Genomic DNA, 17,914 nt, shown 5'->3' with positions numbered 1-17,914 from the left:
AACGGAAGGACACCTGAAGTGTGTTTCTTTGGATGATAACTAGTGATAGTTTGGATTAGAGAAATGGCAGTGGAGATGTAGTGGGTGGATTCAAGATGTATTTTCAAATATAATACAAAAAGAATCGTTCATGAAAGAATAAAAATTTGGGTAAGAGCAATAACAGATGATGTGGTAGGCTGAATGTGCATGCATGCTAAGTTGCTTCAGTCATGTCCCACTCTTTGAGACCCTATGGACTATAGCTCACTAGGTCCCTCTCTCTGTCCATTGGATTCCCCAGGCAAGAATACTGGAGTGGGTTGCCATGCCCTCCTCCAAGAGCTCTTCCTGACCCAGGGGGTTGAAGCCATTTCTCTTATATCTCCTGCATTGGCAGGTGGATTCTTTATCACTATCATCATCTGGGAAGCCTGGTAGGCTGAGTAATAGCCCCCAAACACACTCAGTTTCTAATCCTTAAAACCTGTGAAGGTTACTTTACTTGACAGAAGAGACTGCAAATATTATTAAGTTTAGCATCTTGAGGTGGAGAAGCTTAGGCTGAATTGCCTGGGTGGGGCCTAAATGGAATCGTATGTGTCCTTGTCAGAGGGAGATGTGTAGGGTAGAGAAGGAGACCACGTGACAGAAGCCAGGGGAGGCAGAGTCAGGGAGAAGGAGGCAGAGTCAGGGAGAAGGTGCCAAACACTGGCATTCAGGATGGAGAACGGGTCCCAGGCCAGAGAATGAAGGCAGGCACTAGAAGCTGGAAAGGGAAAGGGAATGAGTTTCTCCCTTAGAGACCCTGGAAGAAATGCAGCCCTGCCAACACCTTGATTGTGGCTCAGCAAAATCCATTTTGGACTTCTGGCTTTTAGAACGATAAGAAAATTAATTTGTGTTGTTTTGAGGCACCACATTTGTGGCAATTTGTCAGAGCAGCCCTAGGAACCCAACACAGATGACTCCCAGAATTTCATTTTGAGCACAAGGTAAGTGTGATATCATTTAATAAAAATGAGAAATATTGGGAAATGAGCAAGCAGTTTTGAAGATTGGAAAGTATCAAGAAATATCAAGAGATCATTTTGAACCTGCAAGTCTTTAAATCTATGAGTAACCCAAATTATAAATGATTAGTTGGCTGTTCAATATTTTCTACTTGGAACTGGCCAAATTTCCTGGGTTGACTGTGGGTTTTCTTCACATTTGGGAAATATTCAAGCTTATTTCTTCAAATATTTATTCTGCTCCATTATCTCTCTTCTCCTTTGCTGGGACTCCCATTCCAATATGTGAGACTTCTTGATATTATTTGACAAATCACTGAAGCCCTGTTATTTTTTTCCATTAAAAAAAAAAAATCTGTGCCTGAGTTTGGAAATTTATATTTACCTGTCTTCTATTTCACGGATACTTTTCTTCTGAAAATTCTTATTTTAATTTCAGATATTTTAGTTTTCAGCTCTTGGATAGCCATTTGGTTCAATTTTAGTTTCCATATATTTCTGAAATATCATATGTTTACTAATATCCATTTTTCCTATTAACCCTTTAATATAATATTCACTTTAATTATTAGCTAATTCCAATATCTGTGTATATTCTTATTGGCTAATTCTCATTTTGGATGCAGGTATCAGTTTCCTGCCTCTTTTCATTTCTAATAATTTTATTCTACACTGAATAATATTTTGTAGAGTTTGGATTCTGTAACATTCCTCTGAAAAAAGGTTAGTTTTATTTTAGCAGGCAATTAAGCTGCTGGTGAACCAAATTGATTCTAATTTGGTTGATTTTGTTTTTAGTTTTGTTAGAGTGACGGTAGTTGCATTTTTACTCTCAATTCAGGGCATAGATGTTAGCCCTGGGAATCATCTCTACTACTGTTAGATGTGGTCCTTCTGAAGCACCAGTTACAAACCCTAGATTTGACTCCTCTAATTAGGTGGGATTTGAATTCCAAACTGTGTCTCCTCAACATTAGGAAGCTACTAAAATTCCTGTTCAGTGTTTCAGCCTTCCAACTGTTGTTTTCTGCTAAGTTCACTAGAATCTCACCATACACACATGCAGTTAAATTTTGAAAGAGTTCACACACAGATTGGGGGCCACACCTTCTGTGGTTTCATCCTTTCCTGCTCTTATCCATCCTCATTAGTTTCTAGCAGCCCTGATCTTTGACCTCAGACTTCTCCTTTTGGCTTGAACTCTGTCTCCTGTGCACAGGGCAAACTGAGGAGCATTATCATGTGAAAAGCCAGTTAACTATGGATTTCATCCAGTGTGTCTCAATTTTGGGAAAGTATAATATCAGCTCTAGTTTCTGCCTGTTTTCAGTTGATATGAAGAGACATAGAAATATATTTGTCCAAAGTTTATAATTGTTACTGGCAGGAGACTTAATCCAATATAAATCACCATACTATCATCAGAATCCTGACAGTTGAATTGTTGAATCTTGATTTCAGAAAGGAATTCTGGAGCTAAAATAAAAATTCATATTTATCAATAGAAACATAATCTAGTAAAGTGCTTCTAATTATTGGTTTCACATTTGAGGAACCTATTTACCCATACTACCGCCAGACTATCTGATTCAAATAAATCAATTTCTGAAGGTGTCCTTAGTTGTTTAAGCTCCTCAGGTGATTAAAATGTGCACTTAGAGTTGAGAATCTCTGATCTTGAAGATCAAAGCAGTAAGAGAAGAAGTAGATTCAAATTTGAGCTTCAGTATCATTCAGTAAAGGCACTAAGGAGGAACAACCAGAGAAAAGTAGTATGAAAGCCAAGAAAGAAGAGTTTTTCTAATCAGGGAGAGATTAACAAATGTGTTAAATACTGCTCAGAGTTTAAGTTGACAGAAAAGCATTAATATTTTGCAACATGGTATTTGTTGGTGATTAACATGTCAAATCAAATGCAAGAGTTTTAATATTGTGATCAGAGTAGATAAGCAAGGTTGGGATATACATACCATTAATATGTCTCAGATGTGGATACAAAGAAAACCTTTCTGTTACTACTCTCATCCAGACGTCTTCTATTGTTGCATAGTCATGAAAGAAAAATTAAACTGCCCACCATAGCGCTCTCCCTTCCAGTTTGGAAGTCCCTTTCAAGTCAAGGAAGCCTCTTTGATATCCTTGCTGCTGCTAAGTCTCTTAGGTCGTGTCCAACTCTGTGCGACCCCATAGACGGCAGCCCACTAGGCTCCTCTGTCCCTGGGATTCTCCAGGCAAGAATACTGGAGTGGGTTGCCATTTCCTTCTCCAATGCATGAAAATGAAAAGTGAAAGTGAAGTCGCTCAGTCGTGCCCAACTCTTAGCGACCCCATGGACTGGAGACCACCAGGCTCCTCCGTCCATGGGATTTTCCAGGCAAGAGTACTGGAGTGGGGTGCCATTGCCTTCTCCCTTTGATATCCTTAGTCATGACCATAAATTGAATCAACTGTGTCTTTTTCCCTCTGTCTTTTTATGTTTGTGTGGTAGGGGCTGGAGAGACATTAAATTTCTGGGTTGCATGTGTGCTGTCTGGGATATTAGGGTTACAGCATGATTTATTTCCTATGAGTCTTCACTGGATTCCCTATATGCATCCAGCACCAACCAAGTGGCTGGATAAGGTATTATGCTTGTCAGATTCCTTGTTCTTGTATCTGTTCTGAAGTCTGGGATCACAACTAGAATCTCTGACCTTGAAGTCTCCTGTATTCCCTCCTTCAGGCTTCCATATCATTTCATTATTCCTCATGGTACATCTGAAACAAGGCTAAAGTTTTAAAATAAGGACTTATTAAATATCAAACTTATGGTAATGATAAAGGGGATATAGCAAGTAATATATAAGTTGTTAGTCCACAGAAAAATATTAAAGCATGTTTATGTTAGAGGTCCTAATTCAAGAAATCAAACTTAGATATCCATTAGAAGTTATTCCTCTTTTCTTTGTTCTGCCTTGATAATTCATCATTTCCTGGTGTTTTCCTGGAAACTGCTTGTTCCAAAAATGACTGTTTCTGATAATAGCCTTTTAGGGAGATCATCTCTTCATACAATCTATCAGAATGTAATAGTTATAATAGAATATAGTAATTCCAACACCCACAAAAGATGAACACTAAGCAAGTGGCTCATTTTTTTAAATTTCAAGTACAAAAATATTAAAGCATCAAATTAAACAAAGAACAAATTTATTTACATATGAAAAGCTTGAATATATGTTTGAAAGCAAAAGATAATTTTTTGTTGGAAATACAATTGAGATGAGAGATACACAAAATAATTTGAATAATTCATTAGTTTGAAAACACAATGCACATTTTTTTCCAAGGATTCAAAGAATGTAAAAATTGTATCTTGCTTAAAGGAAACATATAGAGAATCTGGGACTGAAACTAAGTGACCTGTCTCAGTATTCACTGTTACTGAATGTGTACGTCTTGTTCCTATTTGTGAGGACTCTATTTGCAGGTGAACTTTTATAAGGCTGATAGATGTGGGTACTCCAGGTGCTAGTTATGGAGGTTAGAGAAACAATACAAGCTGTAGTTAACTACATGGCCCGAGGTCTACACATGAGAAAACTTCTAAAGTATGCATGTAGGGGCTAAGTGAATGACTGAAATAAAGAAGCAAGAAGAGAAACAAGTTCAAATAATTATGAATTATCGAGGAAGTTACTACCAAAACTGTAGTAGCATCATCAACATTATCTAGGAGCATGTTAGAAATGCAAACTCTCAGACCCTATCACAGACTGAATCAGAATTTGCCTTTAAATAAGACCTCTAAATGATCTGACACAGAGTTTGACAACTGGTCTAGGGTATAGCTGAAAACAAAGCAAAGCTTATTTATGTAGAGCCTAGGGTTATAACTTTCAGTTCTTCTTTATAAAGCTAACTTGAATAAGATTATGATATCAAGGAGTGGGAAATAGAACTGGAGAGGGAAATTTTGTTTATTTTGGATATAAAAAAACTAATGCAATAATTTGGCCTCAGTGTGGCATGTAATGGTACAAGGTCAGAGGAAGTTATGGTAAATGTCTGTTGAGGGAATGCAAGTCACATAGGAATGAATTTACATTGATTCCCATTATGGAATGTTTGATCTGAAATACTTTTCCTCTGATGACAGTTAATGCTTCTCCTTTGTTAAGCTGGAAGGAAATGAAACTCACTGATTTGCCAAGGTCCAGGAATAGCAGTGATAGATCAAAATAAACATTAAATGCTAGTTCAAATATTTGTGTGTGACAGGGATTGGAATTGAAAGCACACTTGGTTGATTAGCTAGTGATAAAAACTCTTAAATCCTGAGTTTTATCACACCTAAAAAATGAGACCAGAATGAATTGAAAGTCTAATATGACAGCTCCTAAAGTCTTACCTTCAAAACAATAGTCAATATTAAAGATCAAAGTTAAATTGAAACTTGAAGTTGCTTCTGCCTACGTAGCTTTGCACAGTCTGACAATTCTCTTCCTCTGAATTGGCCAGGGTAAAAATGTATTTGCTTACAATTATGGTTTCTTGATTTCATATATTCTTTCAGTTCACTTCAGTTGCTCAGTCCTGTCTGACTCTTTGCGACCTGAGGGACTGCGGCACGCCAGGCTTCGCTATCCATCACCAACTCCCAGAGCCTACTCAAACTCATGTCAGTTGCGTTGGTGATGCCATCCAACCATCTCATCCTCTGTCATCCACTTCTCCTCCCATCTTCAATCTTTCCAAGCATCAGGGTCTTTTCAAATGAGTCCATTCTTGGCATCAGGTGGACAAAATATTGGCGTTTCGGCTTCAGCATCAGTCATTATATCCAATGAATATCCAGGACTGATTTCCTTTAGGATTGACCGGTTGGATCTCCCAGCAGTCCAAGGGACTCTCAAGAGTCTTCTCCAACATCACAGTTCAAAAACATTAGTTCTTTGAGGCTCAGGTTTCATTATAGTCCAACTCTCACATCCATACATGACTACTGGAAAAATCATAGCTTTGACTAGACAGACCTTTGTTGGTAATGTCTCTGCTTTTTAATATGCTGTCTGGGTTACTCATGACTTTTCTTCAAAGGAGCAAGCGTCTTTTAATTTCATGGCTGCAGTCACCATCTGCAGTGATTTTGGAGCCTAGAAAAATAAAATCTGCCACTGTTTCCACTGTTTCCCCACCTATTTGCCATGAAGTGATGGGACCAGATGCCATGATCTTAGTTTTCTGGATGCTGAGTTTTAAGCCAACTTTTTCACTTTCCTTTTTCATTTTCATCAAGAGGATCTTTAGTTCCTCTTCACTTTATGCCATAAAGGTGGTGTCATCTGCATATCTGAGGTTATTGATATTTCTCCCGGCAATCTTGATTTCAGCTTGTGCTTCATCCAGTCTGGCATTTTGTATGATGCACTCTGCATATAAGTTAAATAAACAGGGTGACAATATACAGCCTTGATATACTCCTTTCCTAATTTGGAACCCATCCATCATGTCCAGTTCTAACTCTTGCTTCTTGACCTGCATAGAGATTTCTCAGGAGGCAGGTCAGATGGTCTGGTATTCCCATATCTTGAAGGATTTTCCAGTTTGTTTTGATCCATATAGTCAAAGGCTTTGGCATAGTCAATAAAGCAGAATAGATGTTTTTCTGAACTCTCTTGCCTTTTCAATGATTCAGAAGATATTGTCAATTTGTTCTATAGTTCCTCTGTCTTTTCTAAATCCAACTGAACATCTGGAAGTTCATAGTTCATGTACTGTTGAAACCTGGCTTGGAGAATTTTGAGGATTACTTTGCTGGCATGTGAGATGAGTACATTTGTGTGGTAGTTTGAACATTATTTGGCATTGCCTTTCTTTGGTATTGGAATGAAAACTGACTTTTTCCAGTCCTGTGGCCACTGCTGAGTTTTCCAAATTTGCTGGCATATTGAGCACAGCACTTTTACAGAATCATCTTTTAGAACTTAAAATAGCTCAGCTGGAGTTCCATCCCCTCTGCTAGCTTTGTTCATAGTGATGCTTCCTAAGGCGCACTTGACTTCGCATTCCAGAATGTCTGGCTCTAGGTGAGTGATCACACCATCATGGCTTTCTAGGTCATGAATGCCTGGAGCCGGCATATTGCATATTGAGTGCATATTGCATATTGCATATGGAGTGCAGCACTTTCCACAGCATCATCTTTCAGGATCTGGAATAGCTCAACTGAAATTCTATCACTGCCGGAAGCCAGAGTGAGGAGCTCCACCCATGACAAAGGTCATGAGGAAGGAGGCTCGGCATACGCAAAGGCGGGATCGAGCCTCAGGAGGCCCCCTGGAAATTCTCGAGCATCTACCCCCAAAACCAGAGTCTGCCTACTTTCTGCTTTGTGCTTTCACCTACACCTCTGACCTTACAGGGGGCTGTCCCCCACTACCTCTCTCTGAAAAAAGAGTTAGCTTACAGCTCCAGTTAATAATTCCTGGGTGTGACAGTGTTTTACCTACAAACTCCTTTGGAAATCCTCTAGCCTGCCTGAATAGGTTTTTCCGGCCACATGTGATTGTTCAGAGCCTCCCAACTGTGAGAGGCAGGAGATGTTCTAAACTGTCTAAACACAGATTCCTTTGAGTAGTTAAAAGATTGATTAGAAATTGTATTGGTGAAGGGCTTTTCACTTATTTGGCCAATGTTTGCTGCTAAGTCTCCATACTCCTTACCTACTGTGTCCTTGGCAGTGTATTGATTGATATAATGGGTGTATAGAAATGTAAAATGCAGCTTTGTCCAATGCTTTTTTGGAGGCTGGTGCCTGACTTTGGAATAATCACCTTTAGAGAAAAATAAGTTTCTTAAAATGTTAACAGGCCTCCTGGCCAGAAGATGATGTAATTCACCTGAGCTTTTGCATATGAGAACTTTGAAAGCCTGGCTTCGATTAGGACCAGGAACTGCTGTCCTTGCATGACTCCACCCATTCCCCCATTATCCTCTATGCACAACTTAAGGTATAAAAACTACTTTGGAAAATAAAGTGCGAGCCTTGTTCACTGAAACTTGGTCTCCCCATGTCACTCTCTCTCTCAAATTCTGGCTGAGTCTCCATCTGGAGCGCGGAACCCGCCATGCTTGCTAATTATGCCTGGGCTTCTAAGATCCGACCGGGGAGGCCTCAGTGTCTCCTCTCCTTCGGGAGAATGGAAGGACGCCTACGGCCTACGTAAGCGGTGCAAACTTCTTGTCTTGAAGTTTTATTGGTCTCCCGCATAAACCAAGCTACTCAGCCTCTTTTCTCCACTGAATTTTCCTACTGAGCTATCCTCATTCTATTACTCTTTATATCTTTGATAAATATTTATAAATAAATAGGTCGCCTACACCGTCTCTCCTTCGAATACCCTGGATCAGCCGGGGCTGGACCCCGGCAATGAAGATCTTTTTTGTATAGTTTTTCTGTGTATTATTGCCACCTCTTCTTAATAGCTTCTGTTTCTGTTAGGTGCATATAATTTCTGTCCTTAATTGCACTCATCTTTGCATGAAATATTCCCTTGGTATCTCTAATTTTCTTGAAAAGATCTCTAATCTTTTCCATTCTATCTTCCTCTATTTCTTTGCATTGATCACTGAGGAAGGCTTTCTTATCTCTCTTTGCTATTCTTTGGAACTCTGCATTCAAATGGGTATATCTCTCCTTTTATTCCTTTGCCTTTCACTTCTCTTCTTTTCTCAGCTATTTGTAAGGCCTCCTCAGATAACCATTTTGCCTTGTTGTGTTTCTTTTTCTTGGGGATGCTCTTGATCACTGCCTCCTGTACAGTGTCATGAACCTTGGTCCATAGTTCATCAGGCACTCTATTAGATCTAATCCCTTGAATCTATTTTTCACTTCCACTGTATAATCATTAGGGATTTGATTTAGGTCATACCTAATGGTCTATTGGTTTTCCCTACTTTCTTCAATTTAAGTCTCAATTTGGCAATAAGGAGTTCATGATCTGAGCCACAGTCAGCTCCTGGTCATGTTTTTGCTGACTCTATAGAACTTCTCCATCTTTGGCTGCAAAGAATGTAATCAATCTGATTTTGGTACTGACCATCTGGTGATGTCCATGTGTACAGTCTTCTCTTGTGTTGTTGGAAGAGGGTGTTTGCTATGACCAGTGCATTCTCGTGGCAAAACTCTGTTAGCCTTTGACCTGCTTTGTTTTGTACTCCAAGGCTAAATTTATCTGTTACTCCAGGTATTTCTTGACTTCCTAATTTTGCATTCCAGTCTCCTATAATGAAGAGGACATCTTTTTTGGGTATTAGTTCTGGAAGGTATTGTAGATCTTCATAGAACTGTTCAACTTCAGCTTGTTCAGCATTACTGGTTGGGGCATAGACTTGGATTACTGTGATATTGAATGGTTTGCCTTGGAAATGAACAGAGATCATTCTGTCAATTTTGAGATTGCATCCAAGTACTGCATTTCAGACTGTTGTTAACTATGACAGGTACTCCATTTCGTCTCTTGCCCACAGGAGTAGATATAATGGTCATCTGAGTTAAATTCACCCTTTCCAGTTCATTTTAGTTCGCTGATTCCTATAATGGAAGAAATCACTCTTGCCATCTCCTGTTTGAGCACTTCCAATTTGCCTTGATTCATGGACCTAACATTCCAGGTTCCTATGCAATATTGCTCTTTACAGCATCAGACTTTACTTCCATCACCCATCACATATATTCTTTCATCAAACATCTATTAAACATCTTTCATGTACCAGATAATAAGCTAGATTCCTGGCATTATGAAGAAGAGGGGAGGCTGTTGGAAGGCTAGAGAGCCAGAGAATATAACTATACTGAAAATTATTTAATGTATATAAACTTTATAAAGGAAAAAATGATTAATACTGTCTCATTTGATAATTTCGGGAACCATGTTAAATAGGTATTAATCTGCTTTGCAAATGAAGAATCTGATCCTGAAGGAAGATTAGCAACTTACTCAGGATTTTAAAAGCAAGTGGTGGTTCTAAAGTGAGATCCTGGGTTTTGTAACAGAATTCCAGACCTTCTGCCTAACTGGGCCATGACACATGACTATTCTAAGTAATAACATGTCCAGGAATAACATTTTAGAATACTTCAGGATCCTCATTAATTAACTTTGAATGTGGTCCTGCTCAAAGATATATTAGCTGATTGATTGAGAATGTTTGGATAATGTAATAATTTGCTTTCTTGCTTTTCTTTGTCTATCTCCCTGAAATCTGGGGACTTGTTAAAAAATAACCACCTTCCAATGCTCAGGTAAAGATGGGCGAGTATTTGGATTCCATTGCTAGAAGTTTAAACTGTGCTTATTATGTTATTTAAGGATTATTTATAAGGCATGCACCTACCACGTACAAAGTGTTATATTGGGGGTTATGTGAAAGAACAACATTTCTGATAATCAAGTTGTCCAGAACTACCCCCAAATGAAGTAAATCAGAATCTCTGCCAGGTGTACCTGGGCATCAGTGGTTTTTAAATTTCCCCAGGTAATTTCAATGTGCATCTGGATAGGACTGACTCCAATGTAATGTAAAATGACTACAGCAAAGACAGCTAATTGCTCGTCACTACTTATCCTAGGCCAGGCAACATGCTAAACTCTTTATATGGACATTTAATGTTCACAACAATCCAATGAGGATAGTGTTAGTTACCATTATCTCCACTTTTTACGTGAGAGAAATGAGGCTTTCTCAGTGGTTCCATAGTATGTCCAAGATCAGTGGTGAACCTCAATTTCTGATTCCAGATTCTATGCCCTGCTGCTGCTGCTGCTGCTAAGTCACTTCAGTCATGTCTGACTCTGTGCAACCCCATAGACGGCAGCCCACCAGGCCCCGCTGTCCCTGGGATTCTCCAGGCAAGAACACTGGAGTGGGTTGCCATTGCCTTCTCCATTGTGTGAAAGTGAAAAATGAAAGTGAAGTCGCTCAGTCACGTCCAACTCGTAGCGACCCCATGGACTGCAGCCTACCAGGCTCCTCCATCCATGGGATTTTCTAGGCAAGAGTACTGGAGTATTCTATGCCCTAGCCACTAGTTTATACTGATTTCCCTTAATAAAGCCAAATATAAGAGACATGTTTTGGGGGGCTATTTTATAAAAATTAAATTTGGAAGACAGTTGGGATAAATTTAATTCAGTACTCTAGTACATTATTCTTTGTCCAGTGAAGAAAAAATGAGTAGAAAAAGATGAAAAATTGATCCAAATGAGTGACTGCCTCTTGTTTTATTTCCTTTGAATTTGAGAGAAGGGTTTTGTTGCAAATCTATGGATTAAAAAATATACCTAACGGGCCTATGAGGATAGCATGGCCCACAGCTAGTATCTGGAATGAGCCCCCTGTAGCAGATCCCAAGGCAAATACACAGGAGAGCATCTGCTTCCAGCAGAGGGGGCAGAGCTTGTAGAGGATGGTGCTGACATATTTAAGATCATTCAAAAATCAAAATGGATTAACTGGCTCAGGCATCCAAAATGGAGATGTTGTTTCGGACATGTTCCTACATCACTGAGAACTTGAATTTTTTTCTGAACTGTATCAAACTCAAGAATACCACCAGTGATAGATTGGGAGTTTGGGATTGATATGTGCACACTGCTATATTTAAAATAAAATGCCTTTCCTTGAAAACCAAAAGAATACTACCAGCCAGTTTTCAAAATAATATCTGCTAGCAGCTGCTAGCTGCAACATGTAGTTTCAAAGTTTCCTCTACCCTTTGAGACTATGTAACCATTTTAGAGCCCAACCACTCCTTTCTTAACAAGTACTCTTAAACCTTGTTAGCTATGATTCTAATTCTTGACAAACAATTGATGTAACCTCACAGGGTTTTTGACAAACAATTGATGTAACCTCACAGGGTTTTTCGGAGAAGGCGATGGCACCCCACTCCAGTACTCTTGCCTGCAGAATCCCACGGGCAGAGGAGCCTGGTAGGCTGCAGTCCATGGGGTCGCTAAGAGTTGGACAAGACTGAGTGACTTCACTTTCACTTTTCACTTTCATGCTTTGGAGAAGGAAATGGCAACCCACTCCAGTGTTCTTGCCTGGAGAATCCCAGGGACGGTGGAGCCTGATGGGCTGCTGTCTATGGGGTCACACAGAGTCGGGCATGACTGAAGCGACTTAGCAGCAGCAGCAGCAGCACAGGGTTTTTGTTTCTTTTGGACCTTTATAAATTCCCCTCATTTTGAAATCTAGCGGAAAACAATTCAAGTGCTTCTTGAATCTATATTTCCCAGGCTGCAGTCCTAATAAACCCCGATCAGGTTTCTTTTTTTTGAAATTTTGTTTAATGATAGAGTGGGTGTATTCAGTGGGGTTCTGGAATATCAGAAAATTATGAGATCTGAGTTGCAGAGCCACACACATCTTCAAGTTTCATGTGCTGAGGAATTATCATTACATAAATATAGACTGCCTGCCTAATGTTTGTTTTATATGAAACCCTATAGCATATTAGTCACCATATATACATGGCTTAGAGCCAGAGCTAGGTTCAGTCTTGGTTCTAAAGTGGAATAATATTAATCTTACACAGGGTTATTGTGAGAATTACAAGAAACAGTGTGTGAAATATATATTTAGTCTTCATCCCCATTTCTGGCATGGAGTTCCTAAAACCCTTGGAATTTCCTAAGTGGTGATAACAATAAAAGTATCTTTCATTAGGTTAAAAAGGTGACTTTTGGAACTCTTCTAAAGATGAGGGCTGGTTGCCAGGGGAACTAATGTATGATTAGAGTGTGGAAACTTTCAGTCCCTCCCCCTACTGCAGGGAAAGAGAAAGGGGGTAGAGATTGAGTGAGTCACCAATGGCCAATGGTTTGATTGATCCTACCCATGTAATGAAGCCTCATAAAACCCAACAAGGGGGGATCTGAAGAGCTCCTGGGTTGGTGAATATGTGATTTGGGGTGAGTGGCATGCTCCAAGAGGTCTTAGAAGCTCAGCAAACTTTCCCCATACTTTACCCTATCCATCATTTCCATCTGACTGTTCCTGAGTTATGTTGATGTTGTTCAGTTGCTCCGCCATGTCCGACTCTTTGCAACCCAATGGACTGCAGCACTCCAGGCTTCCCTGTCCTTCACTATTTCCTGGAGTTTGCTCAAACTCATTTCCATCGAGTCAGTGATAACATCAAACCATCTCATCCTCTGTCATTCCCTTCTCCTCCTGCCTTCAATCTTTCCCAGCATCAGGGTCTTTTCTAATGAGTCAGCTCTTCACATAAGGTGGCCAAAGTATTGGAGTTTCAGCTTAAGCACCAGTCCTTCCAATGAATATTAAGGGTTGATTTCTTTTAGGATTGACTGGTTTGATCTCCTTGTTTTCCAAGGGACTCTCAGGCGTCTTCTCCAGCACCACAGTTTGAAGGCATCAGTTATTCAATGCTCAGCCTTTTTTATTGTCCAACTCTCACATCCCTACATGACTACTGGGAAAACAATAGCTTTGACTATATGGACCTTTCTCGGTAAAGTAATGTCAGCTTTATAATATGCTATTTAGGTTTTTCATAGCTCTTCTTCCCAGGAGCAAGTGTCTTTTAATTTCATGGCTGCAGTCACCGTTTGCAGTGATTTTTGAGATCAAGAAAATAAAGTCTGTCACTGTTTCCACTGTTCCCCCATCTATTTGCCATGAAGTGATGGGATGCCATGATCTTTGTTTTTTGACTGTTGAGTTTTAAGCCAGCTTTTTTACTCTCCTCTTTCACCTTCATCAAGAGGCTTTTTAGTTCTTCTTCACGTTCTACCATTAGGATTGTGTTATCTGCACATCTGAGGTTTTTGATATTTCTCCTGGCAATCTTGATTCCAACTTGTGCTTCATTCGAATAGCCTGGCATTTCACATGATGTACTCTGCATAGAAGTTAAAGTTAAATAAGGGTGAGAGTGTACAGCCTTGGTATACTCCTTTTCCAATTTTGAACCAGTCCATTGTTCTGTGTCAATTTCTAACTGTTGCCTCTTGAATGGCATACAGGTTTTGCAGGAGGCAGGTAAGGTGGTTTGGTATTCCCATCTTATTTGGTTTCAGAATTTTCCAGTTTGTTGTGATTCACACAGTCAAAAGCTTTAGCGTAGTCCATGAAACAAAAGTAGTTGTTTTTTCTGGAATTCACTTTTTCTGTGATCTAGCAGATGTTGGCAATTTGATATCTGGTTCCTCTGCTTTTTCTAAATCCAGCTTGTACATCTGGAAGTCCTTGGTTCATATACTGTTGAAGCCCAGCTTGAACGATTTTGAGCATTACCTTGCTAGCATGTGAAACGAGTGCAATTGCGTGGTAGTTTGAACATTCTTTGGCATTGCCTTTCTTTGGGATGGGAATGAAAACTGACCTTTTCTATCCCAGTGTGTATCCTTGAAACACACCCATTCTTAAGGAACCAGTGATGGTGGGAGCCTGATCAGCCTTCAGAGGTCACCAACTATAGAACCAGACTGGGACTACAACACAGCTAAAGGAAGATGGGATCAGAGTCATTTTGTTAGATGTATTCTTGAAGGACTTAGGCAGGCGCGTTCTAAGCCTTTAAACTATGGCAAATTGGCAGATATAGAACCTTTCCTCAACTTTTGATTCTTACTTCCAAAGATCAGTGGATCATCAGAAAACCCCTTCTTGTATCTTTATGTGGCTCCTGTATTAGTTTTTAACAAGCCATATATAGTCACATATTTGGGAAGCCTGGACAACTAACTTAGGCAATGTGAATGCAGTTATGTGGGCAAAACACACATGGATTTTGCTTTCTGAATAAATTAGAGTGATTGAATAAATTAGACCTTTTATTATGCTGGAGTCAAATCAGTCAGCGAGAACTTTAAAAAAACAAGAATGCCACAGAAGAGCAAAATTGTCTCAATCTAAGAAGATATTTCACCAGAGAATAAAAAATAGTGAATTAATTTAAAAGAACAATATTAGCAAGATCACTTACAAAGTGAGAGGAAATTCAAATTTTAACACAAATATATATATATATTATTTAAGTGGAGAAATATAACTTCTGATCAGATATGCTTGACAAAATTAAATATTTAAACTCTTACATTTAAAAGATGTAGTTAGACATTCATACTTCTCACAAAGTCTCCTTTGTTTTACTAATTATTGACAAATATAGAAAAGGTATCTTAATCAACATCAACAAGAAACAAATCATGTGCAGTTTCATCTTCCAAAAAGCAATTTTGCATCTGGCTAGAATCTTCATTTGTATTCCTGTGGTTATAAGATGTATATATATTTGTTGGACTTCCCTGGTGGCTCAGACGGTAAAGCATCTGTCTACAATGCAGGAGACCTGGGTTCCATCCCTGGGTTGGGAAGTTCCGCTGGAGAAGGAAATGGCAATCCACTCCAGTACTATAGCCTGGAAAATGCCATGGACAGAGGAGCCTGGTAGGCTACAGTCCATGGGGTCACAAAGAGTCGGACACAACTGAGCGACTATATTTGTTACTTCAATTTCTTGTCTTCCTGAGGAGGAAATTTTCAACAGAGGGTTTGTATTCAAGTACATAAGTCCATGAATATGATTTAACACATATTTCAGAACTAAACTATGTCACCATAATTAAAATATCATAATTTTTTATTTCCACCGAGCTTATAGTCTAACAAGGACCAGTTGGACTGACAGACCATCCCCTTAGGCCATTGTGAGAATTCCTTTTGATACTGTCCCCCAAAGTGTCTAATATGGGTCAGTAGAGAAATTGATTGAGTGACCCCCAAAGGCATACTCCAAATTAGAATGAATTATCCAAGTTTCTGTTTCCCCTTCTCCTACCTATTCTCCAGACAAGCTTGTACAAGATTTGTCAGCTAATAGCAGAGCCCAAATAACAGAAAGCCAACAATTAAAATGCCCCAATTACCCTGTGTACGAGACAGCAAAAGAGACACTGATGTATAGAACAGTCTTATGGACTCTGTGTGAGAGGGAGAGGGTGGGAAGATTTGGGAGAATGGCATTGAAACATGTAAAATATCATGTATGAAATGAGTTGCCAGTCTAGGTTCAATGCATGATACTGGATGCTTGGGGCTGGTGCACTGGGACGACCCAGAGGGATGGTATAGAGAGGGAGGAGGGAGGAGGGTTCAGGATGGGGAACACATGTATACCTGTGGAGGATTCATTTTGATATTTGGCAAAACTAATACAATTTTGTAAAGTTTAAAAATAAAATAAAAATTTAAAAAAATGCCCCAATTTTGCAACCAAATTTGCACATTTTAACTATATTAACCCTTCATGTTATTGTATAAAAATTGTTTTACCACAGTGATATTTTATAGCTGAAATTAAATCTTGTATCCCTTTTTACAGATAAATTAAAGTCCTAGATTATACCTAAAAGCATTTTCTCTCTTGCATTTTCTTCTTATTTTAGTAAGCCTCGTTAAAGGAGAATTCATCTAAGTGTCTTGGTAGAGAAATGGAATTTTTTCATCAGTAGTGCCCTGATGAAGACTGCCTTCTTCCACTGCATGTAGTAGAGATTGTTAGCAACTCCACATGGACCTCTTTCAGCTAGAAAACTATGTTCTTGCAAAGTTCCAAAGGGACTCCAAGACACATAAGAATGCTATAGCACAGGTCCCACACTTATACTCCATGAATACCCAGGACCCATGTGGTGTTGGCCGCCCCTGAAATCTAAGCATGTCTCCATAAATAAAAGCATTTTCCAAGCAAAAGTGATGTCTCAAAACACAAAGGATGTTACAAGATAGAACTTCATTCTATTACAAATCATAGATAACTTCAAAATCTTTGTAATAGCTGGTACAACTAAGAAGGAAAAAAAAAAATAAGAGGAAACTTTCTTGGATTATTTAGCTTTTCCAGGGTATTCATCAATTTCCTGAATCCAGTGCCTGTGAATTTAACCCTCACATATGAGAAATGTCTTGCTTAAAGCTAATGGTAACACTCTGCTTCTTATATTCTGAGAACAGTAAAACAAAAGAAAATAATAACAGTAAAACCCTCTGCCATGAATATATAAATTAGGAAAGGTTTATTAAAAATGCCCTTACCTTCTTAAATATATATATATGAAAAGACTTCTCTTTTTTGTTACTACATTTTCTCCTTTGTATTTACCCCATTGATCTTAATTCATATTTCCCCTTTAGAGACCAGAGTTCTTGTAATCCCAAGTTTTTATTGAGTGTGGTCTCTAGGGCTGGAACTTCTTTCTTATGAGCTGAGCATTTCAGGCTTACAACAAAGACTGGTCTAGTTTATGGCCTGGAATTTCCTACTTTCCCAAATTCTTCTCTCTCTCTCTCATTTTCCATCCTCAGAAGAACCACCATGTTCCTTAGCCATTTGCTAACATTTAAGTTACTATGTTGGAGAAGGCAATGGCAACCCACTCCAGTACTCTTGCCTGGAAAATCCCATGGACGAAGGAGCCTGGTGGGCTGCAGTCCATGGGGTAGCTAAGAGTCGGACACGACTGAGCGACTTCACTTTCACTTTTCACTTTCCTGCATTGGAGAAGGAAATGGCAACCCACACCAGTGTTCTTGCCTGGAGAATCCCAGGGATGGGGGAGCCTCGTGGGCTGACGTCTCTGGGGTCACACAGAGTCGGACACGACTGAAGTGACTTAGCAGCAGTAGCAGCAGATATTACTATGTACAAATGGTTGGAGCATCAGCCCCTAACTCTTGAATTCCTTAGACCTTGGTTGATCCCTCCCAGAAAAGATTTCTTCTTTAGTTCACATTCATTTCTACTAGAGAAATAGACTTATGAACTAGAGATGGAATTCCTTTTGCTTTGCAAACCCGTATCTTTGAGCCCAGTACAAGCATTTACATATCTTCCTCCCTAAACATTG

At 39.2% G+C, this 17,914-nt stretch overlaps 1 long non-coding RNA gene across 2 annotated transcripts in view; it reads left to right on the top strand.

Moving 5' to 3' along the window:
• The first annotated feature begins 567 nt into the window (after positions 1-567).
• Positions 568-17,914, top strand: part of LOC129650567 (uncharacterized) — an 81,567-nt gene continuing 64,220 nt past the window's right edge. For both annotated transcript variants that reach the window (XR_008713835.1, XR_008713834.1), the window contains exon 1: positions 568-974. This is a non-coding gene — a long non-coding RNA (uncharacterized LOC129650567). The remainder of the gene's footprint in view (positions 975-17,914) is intronic.

Source organism: Bubalus kerabau, chromosome 4 (genome assembly GCF_029407905.1).
Source record: "Bubalus kerabau isolate K-KA32 ecotype Philippines breed swamp buffalo chromosome 4, PCC_UOA_SB_1v2, whole genome shotgun sequence".
NCBI lineage: Eukaryota > Metazoa > Chordata > Mammalia > Artiodactyla > Bovidae > Bubalus > Bubalus kerabau.
Note: the sequence above shows the minus strand (reverse complement) of the source record. Positions and strands in the feature narration are given on the sequence as shown.